The 25515-nt window shown below is 42.3% G+C and overlaps 1 pseudogene; it reads right to left on the bottom strand.

Annotated features, from left to right (window-relative positions):
• Positions 1 to 21442, bottom strand: part of LOC145391727 (uncharacterized) — a 30327-nt pseudogene extending 8885 nt beyond the window's left edge.
• Positions 21443 to 25515: the final 4073 nt, after the last annotated feature.

Genomic DNA, 25515 nt, shown 5'->3' with positions numbered 1-25515 from the left:
TTGTAAATCTTAAAGAGGGGGGAGGAGAATTTCACTTTTTTCCTAACAGGAGGGAGAGGGGGATCATCAAGGAAACAGTGGCATAACTGGAGAAAGACCAGGATAGTTCGGCAACCTCTGGCTTAGAACATTGTGCAAACGGACAGACTATTTATACATGACCAAATATATACTTTTTTCCTTCTCTTTTCATTTTGTTCTCTGTTGATTAGTTAGGTAGAATAATCGTGACATTAGACCTGAAATTGTTTTGTAAACATTCATAGAAAACAATCGAAATTTTTAATATTTTCCAGAGATTAGTGGAATCCAAAAATTCTAAAAATGGAGTTAATATAATTTATAAGAAGATTGTGATAAATGATAAATTAAATGTGACTCCCAGACAAGTTGTAACTATTTTAAGGGTCTCGTTCTTTGGTGAAATAATGTGGCAGTGAAGTTCGTAGGTTGTGTTCCTTAGCCAGGGCAGGTTCTATTTTTTCTTTTTTTTTCTTTTTATCTGGTTCTGTACGAGATTATCACATTTCTATTATACACTTTTCTGAGTCACAGAGTCGTATATATGAGCTTAGGAGCCGTCTGCCACGTCCTTTTCTGTGATTTATTTTGCACAATACCACTGACTTATTTCTTGTAAATATCGTATTATTTCCTTTTAATATCTACATCCCTAAGCCTCGTTTCATCTTGACGATCACAAGTTTGGGGCTAGTGTGACCTCACTCTTGGGTCCGTATGCTCGTTGGTTAACGAGGCTTCCTAACATCTCTTCCTTAGTTATTTTTGGATGTGGCTGGTCAGCATCCATTTGTACATTGTTTATGCAGAGTATGACGATGTTGGAAGGATTTATGCAGCAAAGAAAAGGTAGTAAGATGTAGCAGGCAAAATAAACCGGTTAGGAAGAGGTGTTAGAGCCTCCTTACCCTACGAAAATACCTGCCTTGGACTTCATTTATGCACCAAGTGGCTATTGTTTCAAGCGCTCGGTTGATAAATAAGCGAGTTCACACTACAGTTAAAGCGATAAATAATTTCATACTGGTTTCTCCTCCCAAGTCTTGAGGTAGTCAGAGCAATTTTATTTGAGACATTAGATTGCAACGGAAGATCATCAACTTGCTGACGATTCTGGCGTTGCAGCGTTGCAATACAGGGAAAGTAAAGTGCAGTTTCACATTTCTGAAAAAAAAAAAATCGATTTTATTTTATCAAAAGAATAAACGAAATGGAAAAAAGAAGGAGCAATGTGATCCACAGAGTGTGCTATTTTACACTGCATCTAAATTCAAATCGCTGTACAAAGAGTAATTGATATCACTATAGACAGAATAAACAATTTCACACAGCGTTTCCCTTTCAAAGTTGGTAGGACAGTGTGGGTTGGGTGGAGGCGAGAATTACGATAGGCAAACATAAAGTGGCTGTCGTTTCACGCATTTAGATACGGTCGAAAGATTATATGATTTCACACTACCGATTGAACAATATACGTGTTTGCCTAATGAATAAACGATTTTACATTTTAGTCCACAGGATAAATGATCCACAGTATGCTTGTTGTTTCGGCACCAGGCTCATTTGAGCGTGAACCTGGTGGACTGCAGGATACCTGTCACACATGATAAAACAAACATGACACTAAATCACACTATCGATCTAAAGAATTAACAATATCACACTGCGAATCTCCTTCTTTGTTGGAAGGACACAAACCAAGAGTGAGAGCAGTGGAAATGAGTTATTTGAGAGGAGCATGTGGAGTTGCATGGAGAAACAGATTGGCAAATAAGGAAGTGAAGGAGCGTTGTGGTGTGGATGTGGATGTGATAGAAAACGCTAGGAGAAATACACTGAGGTTGTTTGGTTATGTTAAGTGGATGGAGAGCGAGAGACTAACGGGGAGTGTATCTGTGAATGAGGTGGAGGGGAGGAGAGGGAGGGGGAGGCCAAGGATGAGGTGAAGGGATAGAATGGAGAGGCATATGAGAGAGGGGGGTGAGCTGGGGGGAGGAGAGTGAAATGTAAAGGAACAGGGCGACATGGAGGCGATTTGTTTGTGGCCACCCCTTAAGGGATGAAAGCATCTGGCAACAGAGAGAGACAGAGACAGAGCCTCTTTCCTAGTCTTGAGTCAGGTCGGACAGTGTGGGTTCGGTGGGGGCGATAATTACGAAAGGCAGGCATGAAGCAGCTGTTGCGTCATGCACCGAGACACGGTGGAAAAATCAGTGATTTCACACTAACGTTAGAAAACAGACTTCTTCGCCGTAAGAATAAACGATTTCATACTTAAGTCCAAGAAATAAATGATTTGCGTTATGGCTATTGTTCTGAACATGTACCCTGTGAACTACAGAAAACCGGTTATACTAGGAATATACGCCACACTAAATCATGCCATCAGTCCAAATACTAAACAACCTCACACTGCTCTGCTCCTCCCTAATCTTGAGTCAGGTCGGGCAGAGTGGCATGGATGGAGCTGAGATTTAGAAAACCGGTCACACTATGAAGCAAAGTAAACGTCACACTACATCACACTGTCACTCCAAACACTAAACAACCCCACACTGCTCTGCTCCTCCCTAATCTTGAGTCAGGTCGGGCATTGTGGCTTGGGTGGGAATGAGATTTACGATATCGCTTCTGTGGCTGCAACCATTAGCAGCCACGATAATATCTTGGCTGAGTTACCCCGCTACTGTTCCCCAAAGTCTCATCGAACACTGTGTGGAATTTACAGTAAGCTGTGCACCCGAGAGATCCATTGTCTTGTTTGTTATAAGACCTGTATTTTCTTCTGTTAAGGAAGCTCCGTAACACATCTTCCTAGGTGATGTTTTTTGCTTATTGCGTCTTACTTTCGCCTTCGGTGTCGTTTGAACTGTTCTAGTACCACCACACTCAGCATAAAGAGTATACTGATTGAAACAAGCCACCCGTATCCAAAAATAAGTCGCTAAGGAATAGGTGCTAGGGAACTACCTCAACGGACAAGAATACAGGTCCTGGCATGGTAAAATAGTGGGTAGTCCATATATAGCACTCGTCTTCCACTCCGCTGGGTGATCTCTCTTGTGTTGTAGGGAGGGGTCAGTCAGCTTTATCAGTGTCTACTCATCATCATTTACTCATTACCGCCTCCCACTGCCACCCCAACGCTCACACCAACAGAGAGGCCTTCCCCATAGAACAGACAAATGCTCGTGGGCTCTTCGGGCCCCTCGCACTTGGTCCTGCAGAGGGCTCTCGCGCTGCGCGGTTGCTTTCTCGTGCTTCGCACTTGTTTCCTCGTGCTTCTCACTCGTTTCCTCGCGTTTTGCGCGCACGTTGAGATCATTTCAGGTAATCCGAGTCGCGTTTATGTCCTGTTCTAGTCTAAGGTTGTCACTTAGATTTTTTGCAGCTAACCAATTGATCGTGTTATTTGCAGCTTCGGGAAAGGAACTCAAGTTGTCTGAACGCAAGTCCGAAATACACACACACACTCACACACACGGCTAATGGTATAGTATATTTTAGTTATAGCTATAGGCAAAAAATTCTACGGAGATTCTATGCCGGGCGCCGGGAGTGGCGTTTTTTGGTCAAAATGTAATCGCTCATTAAATATAGTAAAAGTTTTTCAATCGTGATGGGACCAAGTTTTTGCATATCAGCGAATTTTTAGCGATTTTTGTGCCAATTTTGGTGCGACTTGAATGTGTAGTTTCGGCTGCCCAAAACACACACACACACACACACACACACACACACGGCTAGTGCTATAGTAGTTTAGAAGATACCATCATGTGAGTTTCCAGTGGTGCGCTATTTATGGACCAGCCATTATGACCAGGTCTCTCACAACAAAACAAAATATCACACCTTGAACAAGAGTAATACAAAATCAAGTGGGAATTTTTGTAATCTCTTCCTAACAGCAAGCCTGCTCTTTAATTGAACTAAATCGTCTGCTTTGTACATTCATGCGATCTGCAGACTATTATAATGAGCTTTAGCGAAACAATTCGGAAAGTAGAAGTAAGGTACTGTCGTCACTAACTTTATTATTATCAGAGGTCCATCCTAACTTCAATGACGTAATTTTATGGTGGCCTCGACAAACTAACTATACCCATTTTACTTGAGCTTGGCCTAGATTTTCTTCCTTTTGCAGCTAATTTTACGTAGGTCAGTGGCAGGTACAGACAATGGTTTGGCTCTACTTCCTTTCCATGGCCATTCTTCGTAACTAGCATCATATTTTAGTGCTAATCTCTTGTTTGAGCTCGAAATTCAAGATGGAGAGAGGGCAATTTTACGCCTAGTTAGAGTAAAACTGATATAGTAGGCTACGTGATCGTATTAATGCATTTAGCACTTTTAGGTTCCTGTTTCACTCTCTCCTAAATAAAATCTCTAACAATAATTGAAGAACACTAACTTAGACTTTTCTTGGCCATGACAGAGATGAATGAAATTAACGGTGGATCTTCCGGAAGACAATGCTGGGGTTGCCCCGACCGTGAGAGTGTTAAGGTGGTGTGTTGGCAGCGTCCTTGAAGCTTACACAGGTGCTCAGGTAACATGGTAAACAGTGTGGTGCGGGAGGCTGGAAGGTGCCTGGTTAAGCTCCGGATTTATTGACTGGAGCAGCTGACTGGGTTTGACTGCGCTGCTCCTAAATATAACGACGTTCAGGATCAGGTTGCGAGCGAGGTGGGTAAGAGTGAGTGAGTGTGTGTGTGTGTGTGTGTGTGTGTGTGTGTGTGTGTGTGTGTGTGTGTGTGTGTATGTAATTCACCGGGTCGGTCAGGATCACTTGATGGTCGTGATCGTCAGCTTTTACCCTCCCGAAAGGGAGCTGAGAGCTCGTATAGTCCGATCTAAGGGCAAGGCTGTGACCTTCACACACGCACACACCCGTCCCCTTGCTCAAGGGGGACAGTAACCACCCACTTCGTCAGTGAAACTTTTTCGCAACCTGAGCGAGGCGCGAACTCTCGTCCACCAGTTGGCAAGCGAAAGCGTTACCACTGCAGCGAAAGCGTTTTGTGTGTGTGTGTGTGTGTGTCAGAAAAATTGATATGCACTTGGGTGAAAGGAGTCATTTACTCTTGTAACGGTCATTGACAACGTGACATGGGCGTTGGTTGGATATGCGTACCTTTTTTCTTTTTCTAAGAATGGTGTGTGTGTGTGTGTGTGTGTGTGTGTGTGTGTGTGTGTGTGTGTGTGTGTGAACCTATTTATTCTTAGACATATTGCCCAATGGTTCTCTTTTCCTCCATCCACCATCCAACCCACACAAATACCTACCCACTCACCTAGCATCGTAAACCCCTCTTTTTCTTTCTCCTCCGGGAAGGCACACATTCTTCCACCCAAACGAAAAGCCCGCCCACTTACCACAAAGTCCACTCACCCACAAAATCGTCCCACAAAGCCCACCCACCCTATTTACGTGCCCAACCCACCCATAAAGCCCGCCCACCTCACCCACATGCCCAACCTACCCACCCCCACCCTGCCCACTAATTCACACACTACACCCTGCCTGCCCACCCCAAATATTCACCTCATCCACTTCCCCCACCCCACCCACTTCACCCACCCCTGTCCACCTTTCCCTACCCAACTCCCCGCCCAACCACTCACCCACCGACTAACTAGCCAATCTCAAAAATAAATCCTCCAGTCTACACAGCCAACCAGCATGCACAACCAGTCTTTTGTAAATCATTAATTCAATTATTCGAAATCACACTGAGGAACAAAGAATGAACGGAAATCCTTGCTAGCGAAAGGCAGCACCAAACTGTTTTATTACTTTTTATCATATGCCTTTATCAGTGACTTCATTTTTCACACGACAAAGCTGAATTAAAATAACAACAATCTCCATGAGTTCATCTTTTCGAAAAAGGGAAAGAAGTGTTAGAAGAAAAGAGAGAAGGGTGGAAAGAAAGAATAGAAGTATGAACGTAGAAAGAGGAAGGCACTAGGAGAAATCAGACTATCAGGGGAAGCGATGGAAAATTACAAAACTGTGAAGGGAGGTGAGAAAAGAGGGAAGGAGGATGACAGGAGTGGTCAGCAAGGTGAAGCAATGAGATGGATGAAGGAAAGAAACTGGGAATTAGGAGCATGCAACGGTCAACAATAAACAGAGTAAATGAGAGACCTGAACAGTTTATTTATTATTAGAGTTTAAATATTTAGCTTAGTGGTCAAGAAGGCACATTAAAGGTCAGGTTCAACATCAAACTTAGATCAGTGTTGTATATTTATTGGCAATAGTGTGGGGGAAAACAGACCCATGGAGGTATGTTGAGGAAAATTGTATGAGAGTGGTCAAAGCAAGACGACCGACATTGCAACAAGCCCCAGAAAAATGAGATTTAATTCTTTAAAATCATTATCATTTTCCACCCATCTGTGTACCACTACAAACAATCCACGGATCACTCGTCATGAACTCTAGTATAGAATATAAGAAGCAAACTTGGAAAAATGCCCCGTACTTATTAGTAAATTTTACCTTTCTGTTTTTACTCGTCCTATAGGAAGTCCTTTAGCTTTTCCTTCTTCTCTGCATGTTCTTCCCATTCTTCATTTTCATTATTCTCTCCAACAAGGAAACTATGTTTTCATCCCTATTTGTTTGTTTGCTTGTTAGTTTGTCTGTTAGCAAGATCACTCAAAAACTAAGAGAGAGATTTGGACCAAATTTGGTGGGTAGATAGCCCATGTCCTGCGGAACAATCAGTTAACTTTTGGGACCAATCTGGATCATATTAGGGACTCTGGATCCGGAAAACACTTTTTGCGAAACCCTAATCGGTGATGAGAAACCATAACCCATTATGAAGAGTTGTTTGGAATTTAAGTTGCCCTTGTTGGAGAGATGCGCTCCACTGAGTGCCCCTCTGGTATATAGAGTGGGTTTGATTGCACTGTATATATGATGGAGTGGGTTTGACTAGAGTTGAATATGGAGTGGGTTTGATTAAAGCTGAGTATGAAGTGGGTTTGATTAGAGCTGAATATGGAGTGGAACTGAGTGGAGCTGAATGTGATGAAGTGAGTTTGACTAGAGCTGAATATGGAGTGGGTTGGACTAGAGGTGAATATGATGGCGTGGGTTTGACAAGAGCTGAATATGATGGAGTGGGTTTGACAAGAGCTGAATATGATGGAGTGGGTTTGATCGCAGTGTGCTTTGAATTTGACTAATGATTAAAGCGGCACTTATACCACTGCTGAAAAGGCAATGAATGTTTTTTTTTACTTTTTTCTAATACGGTACAAAAAGTTAATCTGCCTTGGTGCAATGAAAAAACCTGGTATGAGTTCTGATCTCTGTCTGTCTGTCTGACTGTCTGTCGCACACACACACACACACACACACACACACACACACACACACACACACACACACACACACACACACACACATTAAAACGTTAAGGTGACACGATGACAAGAATTTACTAACACCTAGAATGTTAGAGATTCAAACATTCATATATTCGGCAGCAGTATTTTGTCTAACTCCACTATCATCATTGAATATATCTTTACTTAGAACACAAGTATGAGCAGAGACCAATTTCATCATAAAGTAATCTGAATATTTATAACAACTTTGTATTTTCTGTCTGTAGTATCTGTTGCCCTTTGCTGGACCTGTTTTGATTGTCATGGCAAATTACTACTACTACTACTTCTTCTAAAATAATAATAATAATAATAATAATAATCTATTCATGTATCCATTATCCAATCCTGTGCCGCCCCATGGAGGAGCGTATGAACCCGGGGTTGGCAAGTTGGTCCTGACGTTTAAAATCAGAACGACCGGCCTCACTCATCCCTGGGTGGCATTACGTAAGCAATAAACCCCAACCACCCCTTGGATATAAACTTACACAGGCTCAATCCGATTGGAGCGCCTTAATTACCCACTAAACCACCAGGCGCCATAATTTGGTTATATGGTTACCATCCAGCGTAGTAAATGGTTTCTTAGTGTACAGTGTCACGGGATTTTTAAAATAAAAGCAATATTAGAGGATAATTCTCAATAATACTGAAGAGCAGGGACAATGAATTGTTTTCCTAAAATCAAGCAGTGATTACTTTATGCTGGCTTGCTTCGCCGATTCTCTCAGAACGAGAATTTATAAACTTTCTCAACAGTACACAGCAGAGACTAATTACTCACAATTGCCGTTTATTAGTACTGTTAGCCTATGGAGAAAGTGACTTCACCCCTGACAATAAATAACTAATACTATTAATGATATCAGGTTCTTGTTGATGCGTTAACTCCTAGAAGGCACAACGGATTTTAAGTTTAATACAACAAGACTGGCCTAAGTACCAGTTATGAATAGCAAAGCGTTTATGCAAGTTAGGAGCTATAAGGGAAATAAGCTTAATTATGGAGAAATGAAATACGAGTTTACATTACATTAAGCTCAACGAAAAAGAACTGTTAAATTTACTGATTACAAAGGAATAAATTTAACGTTACATTTCAAAGTGAATTCAAAATAAAGAGATCGCACTCACTCGCTCACTCAGAAGCTAACCTCTTAAACCTAGGAAAATACGAAAAGGAAACACTGGTCAATGTAGCGTATCACCAAAGAAGGGTGGGAGCCTGGAGAACTAGTTCTAGTGGAGTCTGGGTGCTAGAAGATCTCTCTCACTCTCACTACTGGAGCACAGAACCACACTCCGTCGCGACATATAAAGGACTGTTTCAAATTCGATGTGTGGGGTAGGATGCCCAGGCCAGCCAGAAGAAGGCATGGCCAACGGTTGAGGCAAGCAGGGGCGAACAATATAGAAACAATAATATCACTCAGTAGAGCACTTAATGATGTGCATTAGAACGGTCACCTTTGAAACAGTGACGAATGTTTTGAAAAAAGTATACCATCGAAATGGAGTGAGAAACGGTTAACTGAACGATACACAGTGAGTTTTCCACTAATAGTTCGTGGTTTCTCACAAAAGGAAAATGTCATGAATTTGATTCGTGACATTACGCCCCTTCAAAATGAAATTTTTCCTTATGGGAAAAAATTTGTGGATATATATATATGTACACATCCTAACTCAGTCACACAATATTCACAGTGGTGTGTGTGCTATCCTGCTACAGGAGAAAATCACTATCGCCAATGAGCGTAAAAACCTCGTATTTACGTTAATAGAGGCAAGCTTGAGGGAAAAACTCCGTGACGACGGTGAAAATCCTTTACTCAGGTCAAACTGAGCGAAAGTTCACTACATTTACACTGACAACTAATTGTTGTGTAGCGTGGTGTATGTGATACACAGTGTAGGTGTGACAGTTGTAGTGTAACTGTACCTACGTGTAAAATGATACAGTAATTAATATGGCGATGACGAAGGCAGAGGAGAAGAGGCAGAAGCGTGCAGCAGACGATCAGCTGGCCCGCACAGCAAAACTGCTACACCCATCACTGTACCTGCAAAATCAATTAAGGTGGAGCATCAAAAGTGTCAATGAGACAAAAATTCTTATTACATTACAATTACTCTCTCTGCCTAGCAATCAGTACATGCTACGAAAGGTACGCTCTAACTGAAAAATACGAGTGACAGCCTAAGCTTTGTACATTCGAGGTCGCCATTAATTTATTAGGTACATTATTAACCTGGAAAAGTAGTCCCTGGACGCCGTTGGTCTCGAGGACTCGTGTAGTTTACTGGTTAAACTTAACTCTACACTTACGATTAGTGTCGGCAAGTTGAGAATCCTTATACAAACTCGGGCTCGTGTGTCCGCAGACACAGCCTCGGGTCGCCTCTGCGGGGTTCTCTCCCGAACTTCCCCTTTTAATATCGGGGAGCTGAGAATCCTTGTGCAAACTCGGGCTCTTGTGTCAGCAGACACAGCCTCGGACTGTACACGGGTCCTCAAACTTCCCCCCTTTAGCCTACAGTACACATGTATATACAATATCGGGGCAGCTGAGAATCCTTACGCAAACTCGGGCTCGTGTGTCCGCAGACACAGCCTCGGGTCGCCTCTGTGGGTTCTCGAACTTTCCCCCCTTTAACTATGGTACATATGTATGTACAGGCCCTGGACATGATGTGTCCTGTGGGGCCAATGGGCGAGACGTCAGGTCTGCACCCACTTCACCACTACCCTGTCTCTCAACTGACTCAGAGATTACGGGTGTGGTTACAAAAGGCACAGGAAGGACATGTCCCTGATTAGTGGTGCATGGACACACATTGCAGGAACGCACAAAACTATCTATGTCTCGTCCTATCCCTGGCCAGAAAAAGTCAGCTCGGATACAGCCCTGGGTTTTCCTTTTGCCCACGTGACCTCCTGAGGCTGAACAATGACCCCATTCTAACACTGCTAGGCGGTACTTGGTGGGAACGACAAACTGCAGTCGAACCTCGCCCTCGGGTGTTCGTGACTCATGGTAGAGCCGTCCTTGTTAACGAAGGAACTTGGCTCGACCTCCCCGTGAATACTTAATCACTCGACCCTTTTGTTTGTTTCGCCCGGCAGCAAGTGTCGGGTCAGAATGTTGTTCTTGAACAACAATTTGGCTACACATCAGATCTTGTGGTGATTCAATGGTCACTGGGGTGACACAATCTGGAGCCTCAGTCATAGCTCGTGTTACTGTAGCCGAAGTCTTAGTAGCGTCATCTTTGGTGCAACCATCCTTGGCACCGGGAATATTGCCTATGATCAGGTCAAATAAAGGTTCTGGCATGACAACTGCGAGTGTCGTACCAGTGTAAAATGGAGATGCCACCTGGATACATGCCTCAGGGAACAATCTCACTGATCCATCAATAAGGTTTGCATGGATCTGTCGACCTGTGTACTGGTCAGGCCGAACTAGACTCTGCTTGACAGAGCAACCTGAGGAACCATTGTCCCTCAGGACCTTCACAGGAATGGCTTCCACAAACCCTGGGTGAACAAGAAAGGTACTGTCACCTGTGGGAGGGCCTGTGGAGGAAGCAGCTAGCCACTGATTAGGCTGCTGAACAAATGATGTGGTAAACATGGTGCCCTGTGAATTAGATACTTGAGGGGTCATACTCACTGCCTGTGGAGATGGAACATTGGCAATCTGTGGAGGGGGGGTTCACTGTCGCTGTGGGACTAGTGAACTGTGGGGGAGTACCCGTACTGGTAGGGACGTGACCACCGTGCTGCTGCTGAGGAATGAAGACTGCATTCGCCTCTGCCTCCTATTCACTTGAGCTGGTGGCGAAAAGGACAGTCCTGACGGTCGGTTGCGTGGCTGGTACTGCTGCTGGTTAGGGTACCTGTTGTACCGCTTCCACTCAGGTTTCTGAGTGTTTTGCCCCTGGTCCTTCCACTGCGGTTTTGGACCTTCGCCATTATTCTGAGAATGGCCTTGTTGGTGGGGTTCAGTCTGAGACGGTTTCCCAGATTTATCAGCTTTCCTGTTCCAGGTATGCTGCTTACGAGTTTGATACCCGTAAGCAGTGAAGAATGCATCAGCCTTTTCCACCATTTGGGTGGCATCTTTCACCTGGCAGATCTTAAGCTGTGCTATGAGCTCAGCAGGCCACGACATTTCTAGCTGCGTGCACAGCACAAGGTCAATTATCCCCTCACGTGTGGAAGGAGTTGCATCTTTCTCCATCCACTCCTCTAAATAAGCAGTGAGATGGTCGAGGAACTGAATAGCTGTCTCCTTGTCTTGGAGACGAGCTCGCATGAACTGAACTCTGGCGTCGTCTACTGTGAGACCATACGCCTTAATGAGTGCAGCTTTCATCATCTCATACGTGAGATTGTCTCCACGAATTCTGTGGAGAACATCGAGGGCAGGGCCCTCAAACAGGCTAAGAAACTGAAGCCGCTTAGCTGCCTCATCCAGTTGATACATGTCCGCCATGTCCTCAAAACGAGCTATGTACGGCTCGATTCGCTCGCCTTCCTTGTATGAAGGAAGCTCGATGCATGGGGTCGCCAGGATATGTGTAGGAAGAGCGCTACTGGAGCTTGGACCAACTGCACCAGAAGTGTCTGAAGCCAAGGAATCTTGCTTGAGCTTCAACATTTCAAATTCATGTTTTTTGCGTGCTTCTCGTTCGGCACGTTCGTGTTCTCGTTCTCTCTTTCGTTCCTCATGCTGTTCTCGCTCGTGTTCTAAGTCAAGTTCGTGCTGTTTTCGCTCGTGTTCATGCTGTTCTCGCTCGTATTCGCGCTGTTCTCGCTCGTATTCGCGCTGAATCTTACGCTCTTCATGGGCATCATTCTCACGCTGCTGCTCCTGATTATGCCGTGAGAGTATGTACTCTTTAATTTCCTGGGGATCGGTAAGCCCCATGTCTTTGGCTTCCTGTAAAAATACGGTGGTAGCCATGACGCTAATTTACTAAGCAAGCCGAAACTGAGTACTGACTGCTGCTTCGCAAACGAATGCTAATAACACAAGTAAAGAATACAGACACAAGCTAGTGGTGACCAGTCTTATCTAGTTAACTGGCAAAGAATAAAGCTAAAATGCAAATGACTGGGAAGACTCAATAATTAACGCAACGGGTACGGTGACTTCCCAGGAGCGAATAAAATCGTCTGGCGTTACCAAGAATAAAGTACTAAATAGAGTTAAGTACTCTATGGATAAATAAAGCAGAAATTCACTTGCTAAACTAACGGTAAACACCAGTAAGCTTGTGCCTATAGACTTTAATGATGAATACCTAAGTATGAACGAGTGAGTATCATCTCGTGAATAGCTCCAGAGCTAGGAGTTAATATCCTGGAATGAGGTCGCCAATTGTCACGGGGTTTTTAAAATAAAAGCAATATTAAAGGATAATTCTCAATAATACTGAACAGCAGGGACAATGAATTGTCTTGCTAAAATCAAGCAATGATTACTTTATGCTGGCTTGCTTCGCCGATTCTCTCAGAACGAGAATTTATAAACTTTCTCAACAGTACACAGCAGAGACTAATTACTCACAATTGCTGTTTATTAGTACTGTTAGCCTATGGAGAAAGTGACTTCACCCCTGACAATAAATAACTAATACTATTAATGATATCAGGTTCTTGCTGATGCGTTAACTCCTAGAAGGCACAATGGATTTTATGCTTAATACAACAAGACTGGCCTGAGTACAAGTTATGAATAGGAAAGCGTTTATGCAAGTTAGGAGCTATAAGGGAAATAAGCTTAATTATGGAGAAATGAAACACGAGTTTACATTATATTAAGCTCAAAGAAAAAGAACTGTTAAATTTATTGATTACAAAGGAATAAATTTAACGTTACATTTCAAAGTGAATTCAAAATAAAGAGATCGCACTCACCCGCTCACTCAGAAGCTAACCTCTTAAACCTAGGAAAATACGAAAAGGAAATACTGGTCAATGTAGCGTATCACCAAGGAAGGGTGGGAGCCTGGAGAACTAGTTCTAGTGGAGTCTGGGTGCTAGAAGACCTCTCTCACTCTCACTACTGGAGCACAGAACCACACTCCGTCGCGACATATAAAGGACTGATTCAAATTCGATGTGTGGGGTAGGATGCCAAGGCCAGCCGGAAGAAGGCGTGGCCAACGGTTGAGGCAAGCAGGGGCGAACAATATAGAAACAATAATATCACTCAGTAGAGCACTTAATGACGTGCATTAGAACGGTCACCTTTGAAACAGTGACGAATGTTTTGAAAAAAGTATACCATCGAAATGGAGAGAGAAACGGTTAACTGAACGACACACAGTGAGTTTTCCACTAATAGTTCGTGGTTTCTCACCAAAGGAAAATGTCACGAATTTGATTCGTGACATACAGGAAACCATTTGGCTTGTCACTCAGTGTAGAGTCACCCATAGGCAGAAGGAAGAGGAAAGAATGAAAGGCTGAAAGACAGAAGAGGGAGTGTAAAGTCATCCGTAGGCAGAAGAAACAGGAGAGAATGAAGGAAATAAAGACAAAGGAGGAAGGACGGAAGAAAGGAAAGGTTAGACACCCAAAGAAGCACAACATCGAGTGAGTGGATGGTGAGCTCCCCGACCTACCACAAAATATAATAAAAATAATATTATCTGGCATTTCACTCTGTACTCAGTGATGCGTGTTCTGTCTACCTATGAAAATACATCTGTCTATTTGTCAGGTTAAATATACAAATTTACTGCACAACGATTTAGCATGTAAGGATGGCACAGAAAGAAGTATGTCCTGGTCTATCTATCCCTGTTCAGTAACGACCCTTTGTCCCATAATATACCACTAATGTCTCTCTTGATACTATCTTGCCTGTTCCAGAAAGCTTTATTACCAATTCGAATCAGAATTAAGGTAAGAATATCAATTTAGAATTACACAATAATTTCTGCCCAACGGAACTCTTAATCATAATAAATTGAAGCTAAATTACACAATAACTAAGTGACAGGTGTGGTGGTGGAAGACAGGAAAGTGATAATTATTGCTTCATGCTAAACAAAGGAAAGTGTTATTTAATGAGTTTAATCTGTTTTTTATCTTTTGTTTGCTGATGGCTTAAAGCAGAGAGTTCTGATGGTTTTGACGATGATGATCGATGATGGATGATCGATGATGGCTGGCCTAACCTTATCTAGAATAATAAAGGCATACTCGGATTGAAGGGGTGGAGGGGTAGGAATTTCTCTTCGCTGATTCTGAACCCAGGATGTGTGGAGGGATTTCTGACCTCAGTGTTCAGCCATGAGAAAAAATTCACCAAAATTTCTCTCCTGGTAAATTCAATGAAAGGTATTACATGACTTATGTTTTGGTGATGGCATATAAAGTACACACATAAAAAAGAATGTGAGAAGAAAAAATACTCTCCTTCACTGGATAGCAATATGAAGGGCATGTGTTGGCAGGAGACAATGCTGACAGAGGGTTAATGGTGAACTTCTACTCACGGCTGTACAGCTGGCCACATATCCTGGGACAGCACAGGTTTATAGATGAGCTCTGGCATCTATCGATATTAGACGAAAAAACCATGTAACTGTGCTGCCTAGATGTCAAAAGGTGTAGGTAGATCCCCGACCTCACATGGATGCTGTCCCAGGTTCACATATGGCCAACTGGATGTCCGCAGCAGCTGAACGACTATCTTATAGACGAATGGGGGATGGTGTGGGTGGGGTTTAGGATTCTGGTGGTGAAGTCTAATAAACCTTGCATTTCTGGGAACTTGGGTGAGGAGACCACGGGGAGACGTATGGTGCCAGAAATCCTGCTCTCTCTCCGGGGAAGTTGAGCAGACTCTGGCCCGGAATATGAGTCGTTATCCTGAGGTGGGGAGCTGGTGGTGCAGTGGTCTAAAATGCCAGGCGGGGTGAAGGTTGGGTGTTATGTAGAGGGTCAAAATTTCCCCTAATATTTCACTTTTATTTTCCACCTTTCTCTACCGGCTCGTATTTCTAAGGTGGGAGGGGCTTGGAATGTTTCTCTGGTAATAGATGCAAAAGTTCGCTTAATAATTTACCTCTTCTTACTCTTGGTCTTAGAATGCGAGAGGCTTGCTATGTTTCTTTGCTGATAGATACAAAGGTCTGCCTAATAAATAACTAACATCTAACTTTCGTCTGCCGCCGCCTAATATAAATAAGCTGAGAGAAGCTTGCCGTGTTTCCCTGCCCATGCCTGCTTCTCTGTCATACGATGTGTAGGCCTGGTGGAGGGAAGGAAACGCACCCTATGTGTGAAGTGGAAACGGTGGAATTGTGGGCGATCATTTATTCTGTCTGTAAAATTGAGAGAGAGAAACAACAAAGAGTAGTTACACGTTTTACTAGAGCACCTACATGTCCGATCTTGGAAGCCTATTAAACATATCAGAATATATACGAGTTTCATAATCTGTCGAGTACGTGGAATATCAGTGTTCATATTAAATTTGTTGAGTAAGGTTCTTTCGCCTACTATTATATAACGTCTGCTTCACTACTATTGTCTATTCGTTTCCTCCCTCCCTGACGCATCATATATAAAAAGAACAGTTTATGAGCAGACACGCGTACAAAGCCTCTCATAGCTTAAGACCATTAGGCACCAGAGAGAGTTGCAAAGTAGTGCAGAGGAAACATTAGCAGAGCTTTGGTCCTCGATTAGGCAGTGTGCGACAAAACATTCAAAAGTCTGCTGATCATACAGAAGAAAAGTTAAACAGTCTGAGAAATGCATTAGCTGAAAGAGTTACCTTCCTTTAATTTAATTCGCCAACTAGAAATAAGTTTCAGTGAGTACTGGAATGCCAGCTGCTTGCTAAACTGTAGAATGGAAATGCTAAAGGGAAATGGTATCATATAGTATTTTCAGTTTTGAAAAAAATGGGTGAAATTCTGAAAATAGTTTCAAGCATCGTTTTACATGTCACGGACTATATATACTGTATATATATATATATATATATATATAAATAGAGAGAGAGAGAGAGAGAGAATGTAACTTCTTATAGCATACCCGGTACGATACACTCTACAAAATCAGAAATATGTATTAAAAAAAAGCAACAACAGCGCTCATTATGGAGATATCAGTCAGTCAGATAAGGATACTTTACACTGGTTCGAAACACTGAGAAAGTTCCATGGAGTGTTTTAAATCGATTAATATCACCTGGGATGTTGGCAAGTCTGCTGTTAATATATACCCTGGACTACGGAGCCTCATAGGTCATATAGAACTGCTTGTCAACTTTAACTGCCTGTTACTAAATAATGAACTCAAAGTTGTGTATGTGTGTGTTTGTCTGCGCGTTTGCTCGCTTCTTTCACGAGAATAGATATCAACCAAACTCTTTTTGCAAAAGATCGGGTTAATCCATGAAGTGTTACAAAAATACCAAACAAGAATGACTATCGCGCGCGACACGACGGCACAAAATTGTTGGAAATCGCAACACGAGAAAATACCTTTCTTTACCTTTTTTCGCTTCTTTTACGAGAATGGTAATAGATATCGACCTAATTCTTTTCGGATTTGGTCAAGGTAAGTCAAGAGAATGTCAGAAAAAAAAAAAAAATGGCGGTCACACGCGACACGGCGGTGCGAAATGGCTGCGAACTGTGACACATGAAAGTATCCATAGATCATTTTTTTTCCCCTTTCTGGTCAGAATTAGTCATTATGGGCTCAATAACGGTATGGAAACTAGGATGATACAGTAGGTATTTGCAAACCTTTTATGATGGAAAGGCTTTTAGTTATTCCCGGAAATTTTTGCGGGCAAGCACTAGTTTAGTATAGAAAATTAGGTTCTATCCTATGAACGCTCTGTCTGTCTGTCTGTCTGTCTGTCTGTCTCTCTCTCTCTCTCTCTCTGAATAAGAACTGTTTTATATTCCCATGTACTGATGCACAGAAACAGTAAGACAAAGAGTAGGCAAAATTACTGTAGAAAAGCGAACAGTTTAACACAGACATCGGGCGGCAGTACGGATATAGCAAGAAAGTCATCGTTTTATCTATCTATCTATCTATCTATAGCCCGACGCCCTAATCCCGCAAAGGGTGGCCGCAGACAAAACGCCTCCAAGTCACTCTGTCACCCACCATTTGACTCCCCTCCCCCAGCTCACCCCCCTCCCTCATATACCTCTCAACTCCATCCCTCCACCTCATCCTCGGTCTACCCCTCCCTCTCCCTCCCTCCACCTCACCTACATACACCTTCTTAGTCAGTCTTTCATTCTCCATCCTCTCCACATGTCCAAACCACCTCAGTGTATTTCTCCTAATCTTTTCAACCACATCCACATCTACCCCACAACGTTCCTTCACTTCTTCATTCGTCAACCTGTCCCTCCACGTCACTCCACATGCTCCTTTCAAGTAACTCATTTCCACTGCTCTCACTCTTGACTTGTTCCCCTCTTGCAAGGTCCACGCCTCGCTTCCATACGTCAGGGTAGGGATCACAATACCATCATGCAGTGACTTCTTAACTTCCATACTCACCTCCCTATTTCTCATCACTGCTTTCAGTGTGCCAACAACCTTCCTTCCCTGCTGTACCCTTTCACGTACTTCATCCCCCAAAGTTCCATCCTTACTCATCACACTACCCAAGTACTTGAATGCACTCACATTCTCCATATCCTCACCATCCAACCTCACTGCACACTCTGTGACTTCATTCCTCTCAAACACCATAACTTTACTTTTGTTTACATTAACTTTCAGCTTCCTCCTCCTACACACTGTCCCAAATTCATTCACCAAACCTTGCAACTCCCATTCATCTTCACTCAACAATACTGTATCATCCGCAAACAGCAACACCGGAAGCTTCCAAATCTCACCCTCATTCATTAGGGCCACCCCCACATCCACTGCCCTACCTTGAACCTCCTTTACAACCCCATCCATATATATATTAAACAGCCATGGAGACATTACACACCCCTGTTTCAGTCCCACATTGAGATCAAAGAACTCACTCAGCTCACCATCCACTCGCACCGTAGCCCTAGCTCCCTCGTACATACTCTTCACAGCACTCAACAATTTCCCCTCCACTCCATATATTCTTAATACCTTCCACATACCTTTCCTATCTATTCTGTCATAAGCTTTCTCCAAATCCATGAAGGCAGCGTACACTTTCCTTCCCTTCTCTAGATACTTCTCCACTAAACATCTTAGAACAAATATCTGATCTACACACCCTTTTCCCTTCCTAAATCCCCCTTGTTCTTCTCCAACTAGCTCCTCTGTCATATGCCTAACCCTATCAATGAGTATTCTACCATATATTTTAGCAGTCACACTAAGAAGGCATCGTTTTATACAAAGTTTAAAATGAATAAATAATAAACAGAAGATATAAAAGAACAGAAACTAAATACACACAAAAAGATTCATTCATACCTTTCATATCAAAAATTAAGGCCCGGAATAAGCTAAATAAAAGACGCCAAAGAGGGAGAAGAATATAAAGGCCGAACCAATCCCTTTGCATCCCCACCCAACGCTTTTCTCCAGAGACCTTGGTGGTCCCTGTGATCCCTAATTCCCATCTGAATCCCAAAAGAGCCAATATTGTCCACCACACCATCACCAGGGAGACGAAGAGAGAGAGAGAGAGAGAGAGAGAGAGAGAGAGAGAGAGAGAGAGACAAAGAAACGGACAGGGAGAGACGGATAGAAAGAGACGAATAGAAAGAGACAAACAGAGATAGAGAGAAAGAGAGAGAGGGGGAGGAGGGAGAGACATGTGGTGTTGATAAGCGTCGTCCTGAGCCAGTTTATAGTCTTCTCACCAGCAGTTCTTTTACCCTTAGTGAGCCAGTCTTAGCGATAACATACCCACTAGCACTACTATAGTCCTTTTACCTTAACTTGGTTCAGATTTTTGTCCATTTACAACTTATTTCATGCAGCTCAGTGGCAAAATAGGACAATGCTGTGGCTCTACATCCTTTCCACAGCACTTCTTCGTGACTTGCATCATATCCAAATGCTCATCTCTGGTTACAACAATGTATTCAAGATGGAGAGATGTCAATTATAGGCCAAGTTAGAGTAAAATTGGTACAGGACGCTTTTTATCGTTCTTTATTTTTCTTATCATGCTCTCTGTTACCCACTTCTGATTAGCGCCAAAGAAAAGCAGTCTCATTCACTCTCAGTCAGTCTCTCTGCTATCGTCTGTAATAATCTACTCAAGGATATTTTAGCCATCTATAAGCTTCCACTGTCGATGCACGGTTTATCCCATCCACTTCATTTCGTGCTTGTTATATATAACTGACAACGAGACATTACCCATTAAACTATTTCATCACCTGTTGTCTTCAAATGGGCATATACCTTTAAAACACATTGGTCTACCCTCTCCATTATCCTACCCTGCTCCCATACCTGTTTCTTACATTGTTATTTCTCACCCAGTCAAACCATTTCCTCACGTTTAAAACTTAGGAACTTTTCTTCAGCACTTCAACTCTTTTTCATGCTGAGATATTCAAGATTCGCCACTTGCATCCATACAGCACTGGCGATATCACTATGCCGTCTGTCAGTATACATGCATGACTGTTTACTACTATTACTATTACTACTTCTGCTACTACTACTACTACTACTACTGCTACTACTACTACTGCTACTACTACTACTGCTACTACTACTACTACTACTACTACTACTACTACTACTACTACTACTATTACTACTACTACTACTGCTACTACTACTACTACTGCTACTACTACTACTACTACTACTACTGCTCCTGCTCCTGCTACTGCTGCTGCTGCTGCTGCTGCTGCCACTCCTACTCCTACTGCTGCTACTACTACAGTACTACTCCTACTCCTACTCCTACTGCTACTATTACAGCTACTAATACAAGCACACCAATACTCTCTCTCTCTCTCTCTCTCTCTCTCTCTCTCTCTCTCTCTCCTATCTTAAGTGAGCTATCGCACACTCACTACAACTATCACCGTCATTAATACCACATGTAATTCTCCCTCACTACCACAATTCCTATCACCACCACTGCTACTGCTCCCATAATCACTATCACCACTACCACCACAATCACCACCACACTTTTACCCTTCGTGGAGCGGCGTGACATTATATCTTCTATATAGTCCTATCTACCACCAATACCACCACAACCACCACTACCACCACAACCATCTCTACCACAGCTACAAACAAAACTGTCACAACTATAACTATCTTCAGATCTATAAACATGAGCATCACAACTACTACCACTATCACTATAACTACAATATTACAGTCCCCATATTTATAAATAACATTACAACTGCCACCACTGCTTACATTATCACCACAGCTACCACTACCACAACTAACCACTACCAGAGCTACCACCCTCACTATCACAGCTATTACTATCATCGTAACTACCGCTACTACCAACATTACCACCCTTACCACGACAACTACTCGAGCTTGTACTAGCGGCTAAACTGCTACTACTTACACAACTACCTGTACTACCATTACTACCACCGCTGCTGCCACTACCACTACCACTGCCACAACTACTATCACCATTTAAATCACACTTCTCCCCACAACTATTACAGCTACCAGTATCACCACCACAACTGAACTACCACAACTGCTACCACTACCACAGGTACTACCGACATTACCGTCACTGCTACCACTATTGCCAACATTAAAACAACTACCACCAGCACAGCTACTATTACAACTACTGCTACTACTATTACCATCACAGCTACTGCTACCACTGCCACAGCTACTACACTACCCAACTACAGTATTACCAACATTTCCGTCATAACTACCAATACTACTAACTTTAGCACAACTACCATTACCACAGCTCCTACCAGTCCCACCCACTACAATACCCACACCAGCCTTCTCTACCAACATAACCACCACAGCCATCACTACGGAAACTACTACCACCACCATGACTATTAGTACTAAGGTTACAACTACTACCGCTACCACAGCAACCACTACCACAATACAACCATCTCCACAACTACCACCACTACCAACACCACTACCATTACCATTACTATGATCCAAACATTGCATGATTTTTCACCCAAATTAGATGAGGAAAACACACCCATCAATATTGCTTATTTTCTTGCCTAAGTTTTGTGGTTTTATCCATTATCCTATTTCCTTATTCAGCAATTCTGTGTGTGTGTGTGTGTGTGTGTGTGTGTGTGTGTGTGTGTGTGTGTGTGCAATGCATTGGTGTGCAAATTACACAGCTTTGCATTCCACCCCAAATTTATTTTTGTAAGCGAAATTACTATTCGGTTTTCAGTAAAGTAAACTGCATATTCTTTATTTGATTATTATTATTATTTTTTTTTTTGGTGGTGATGGTGATCATGATGATAATGACTATGATCATTATAGAGATGATGAAGATATTAACTTTATCACTCCCATTATTATTATTATTATTATTACACCTGCACACGTAGCGCGAACGGGTTATGTGTTTTGTCTGGTTTGCTCTGCCGTCGGTCTAGTAACAAGATTACGAAGGAACTATTAGACGGAATTACATGATATTTGGAATAATGATTGAGGACTATGAGAAGGACAAGTGTTTACATTATGTTAAAAAAATAATCTTAGTTCATAGTTCACAGACAACGTTAACTGAAACTGCAATGACGCAATTTAGAGCAAAGTTGGTGAAAGGGTTTTGGGTCAGAAAAGAATGAAACTGTTTAATTCTGAAAACAGAGGGTTAATAGTACAGGTCACAGGGAAAGGATCTAAGTTTGGCATTTTAATCACAATAATTTTCATTCAGTTTCGTCCTAACTTAGTAAACTGGTGCAATGGTTTAAGGTTAAGCACGGATGAAGTGGTTCTGTTCTAAGAACTATAGATCTAAGGCCAACGTCACAGGGCAAAGACAATATAAATACATTGAATCCGTCTGATGGTTATATAAGAATGAAACAATTTGATTTCGAGACGAGAATAATCAATCAAGGATCAAGGTCAAGGACCAGCGTAAAAATTTCGGCCTCAGATCGGCTGTGAGGTGTGGGTACTACACAATGTGATTACTGTCTCGTACTTTATTTGTATTATTGCCTTCGACATGTAACTATTTGTGTCTTAATCCCTTTCACGACTTGCAATATCTAAAACATTCCCGTATATTTTGGCTAACCTCAGAATAATTTTATCATGGAATTAGCCTGTCATTCAATATCCCACTTGCAATATCTAAAACATTCCCGTATATTTTGGCTAACCTCAGAATAATTTTATCATGGAATTAGCCTGTCATTCAATATCCCAATAACAGGTGATTTTAACAGTTCTTTTCTGGCCAACTCAGGATCAGTATATTCACCAGGTACTGTAAGTGGCTTCTCGTCAGCTAAAGCTTAAGACAATAACAGTTTTAAACCTCTCACGGTTGGGACAAAACAGTTACCTATTTGCGGAGATTGTGAGTCCCGTCCCACACTTTTTTTTTTTTTCCTCCGAAAACCACCTATAACCCCTTCATCACTTGGTCATATAACCTCTTTGACATTTTATTCTTTTATTTATATTTTTTACTTATAGGGAAGATGTCCTGTATAGAGGAGGTTAATGAAACTTCTAACTCCTTCAGTTCGAAAAGCCTCTCAAGAGCTAAGTACAGTCCTCGAATTGGACACAGATATTAAGGGTAAGTCATTAAACCGATGTAGTTTACCTTTTGAAGATCGGGATAACTCTAGTATTGCATTCCAGTTAAAGCCACGCGATTGATTTCAGTAGACAGTAATTCCTAGGCTGGAGAATGTTAATGCTGCATCACTAATCCTTTCGCTGCCTAACAAGTCATCATTTTATTCCGGCATAATATGGATAACCTAAGAGTGATTCACATGACCTTCCGTGTTACTACTGTCTACTTACTGTTAACCGAGTTTCTCTTATTTTCCTCTCTGTTTATTCTGTGCTTGTGCAGATTTTCCCCTGGCATTCTCTGACCTCTCTCCCTTTTGTAGCCTCTTCCTGTTTCAGAGTTGTGGACTAAAGGCAAAATATCAGGTTTGCACTCTGTTGCAAATATTCTCTTTACGTATTTCTCTCAATTAAAAGCGGAGCAAGTATAGGATGGTGCCAAAATCGTGTAAATGTCTATTCCTGATGTTCATCTGCGCTGCTAAATGCTACACATAAACACAGATCACCACTTCGATACTAATGCCCATTATGTACACTGATTATATGTAAGGGTTGTATGATTAATGAATGGGGTTATAGTAATAGTAGCAAAATTATTGAGACATATTGGTAGGGCTCTCAAAATGATCACTGGCCTTTTTTAAATATATACAAATCGTGTGACATATTTCTTGACCCAATTCCCTTTCTTTCGGACAACAGGAAACGTATTTACCACTTAATTACCACGTCCTACCTGGGACACTCTACTCCGCTTATTCCACCACCCGTGTTTTAATGGGAGGGAAGAGGGGAGATGTAGAGCGAGGAGAAACACAGAGATAAGCTGATAAGAAAGAAGTGTTTGGTGTTATGAAAAGGAGTCCGTTTCTGAGTTATGACATTTAAAAAATCGTTTGCTTTTCACCACCCTAAGGTTTACTCACATTTGGGCAAACTTCTAGAACTGAAGGAATAAATAAAGGTTGGTATATAACCCATCTTAATCGTCTGGAGATAACAAGAACAAGAACATGAAGGAGCTCTCACAAGGTGCAACATCGTACCCTGCAAGTGATCAAGGGGAGCTAACATTTGACTTGCCCTACGACCTTCAGTTATTACCGATTGTTCTCAAAACTTAATCACGTAATCCTTGCCCAGCTTTCAACTTTCTACTGTGTTTTATCTGAATTATATCAAAGCTGTGTGAGTTGACCTTGCTCTGTGGCTCTGACCTTTGACCTCTTGTTCTGGGTATGGAATCCCTTCAACCTCGTCTGATCTTCAAAGCTTACATGTTGGTCAAATCAGATTAAGCTAAGTTGACCTTGCCCTGTGGCCTTGCCCTTTGACCTTTTGTTCTAAGTATGGAACCCCTTCAACCTTGCATGGCCCTTAACCTTTTCTCCAAGTTTGATTCAATACTGACCACAAATGTTTGAGTTATACTGTTCACACACGAACAAACAGACAAACAAACAAGCAAGCAAGCAAGCAAGCAAACAAACGAACACACACAGACACAGACACAGACACACACACACACACACACACACACACACACACACACACACACACACACACACACACACACACACACACACACACACACACACACACACACACACACACACACACACACACACACAGGACAGAAAACAACACTGACGATACCACACTCCGGTATAATAATAAAATACATCATAATACTGAATGGGCTAAGTTGGAGAAGAGCTTTACTGTGCATGACAATGCTCCCTGGACTGATCCATGATTACGTATAAATTGTAGTTCTTCAACCCAAAAACTCAATTTACCTACTAATCTTTCTAACAACTGACAACTGCATTCAGTTCAGGAGAGATAATTCCAGCTGGTTGGGTCATACACAAACTTTAGATAATTTTTCACTAATTAAATAAAATTGTCTGTAGATAGCAAGAATAAGATGAAATAATTTATCATCGTTGTTAGTAATGAAGGTTGTGTGTGTGTGTGTGTGTGTGTGTGTGTGTGTGTGTGTGTGTGTGTGTGTGTAATTCACCGGGTAATTCACCGGGTCGGTCAAGATCACTTGATGTTCGTGATCGTCAGCTTTTACCCTCCCGGAAGGGAGCTGAAAGCTCATATAGTCCGATCTAAGGGCAAGGCTGTGACCTGCACACACGCACACACCCGTCCCCTTGCTCCAGGGGGACAGTAACCACCCACTTCGTCAGTGAAACTTTTCGCATCCTGAGCGAGGCGCGAACTCCCGTCTACCAGATGGCAAGCGAGAACGTTACCACTGCGCCAGCGAGCGGTGTGTG

This window comes from Coenobita brevimanus, chromosome 2, assembly GCF_032717465.1.
Source record: "Coenobita brevimanus isolate Jiangsu-jjx chromosome 2, ASM3271746v2, whole genome shotgun sequence".
NCBI lineage: Eukaryota > Metazoa > Arthropoda > Malacostraca > Decapoda > Coenobitidae > Coenobita > Coenobita brevimanus.
The sequence above is the reverse complement of the archived record's forward strand: the minus strand, read 5'-3'. Positions and strand labels throughout refer to the sequence as shown.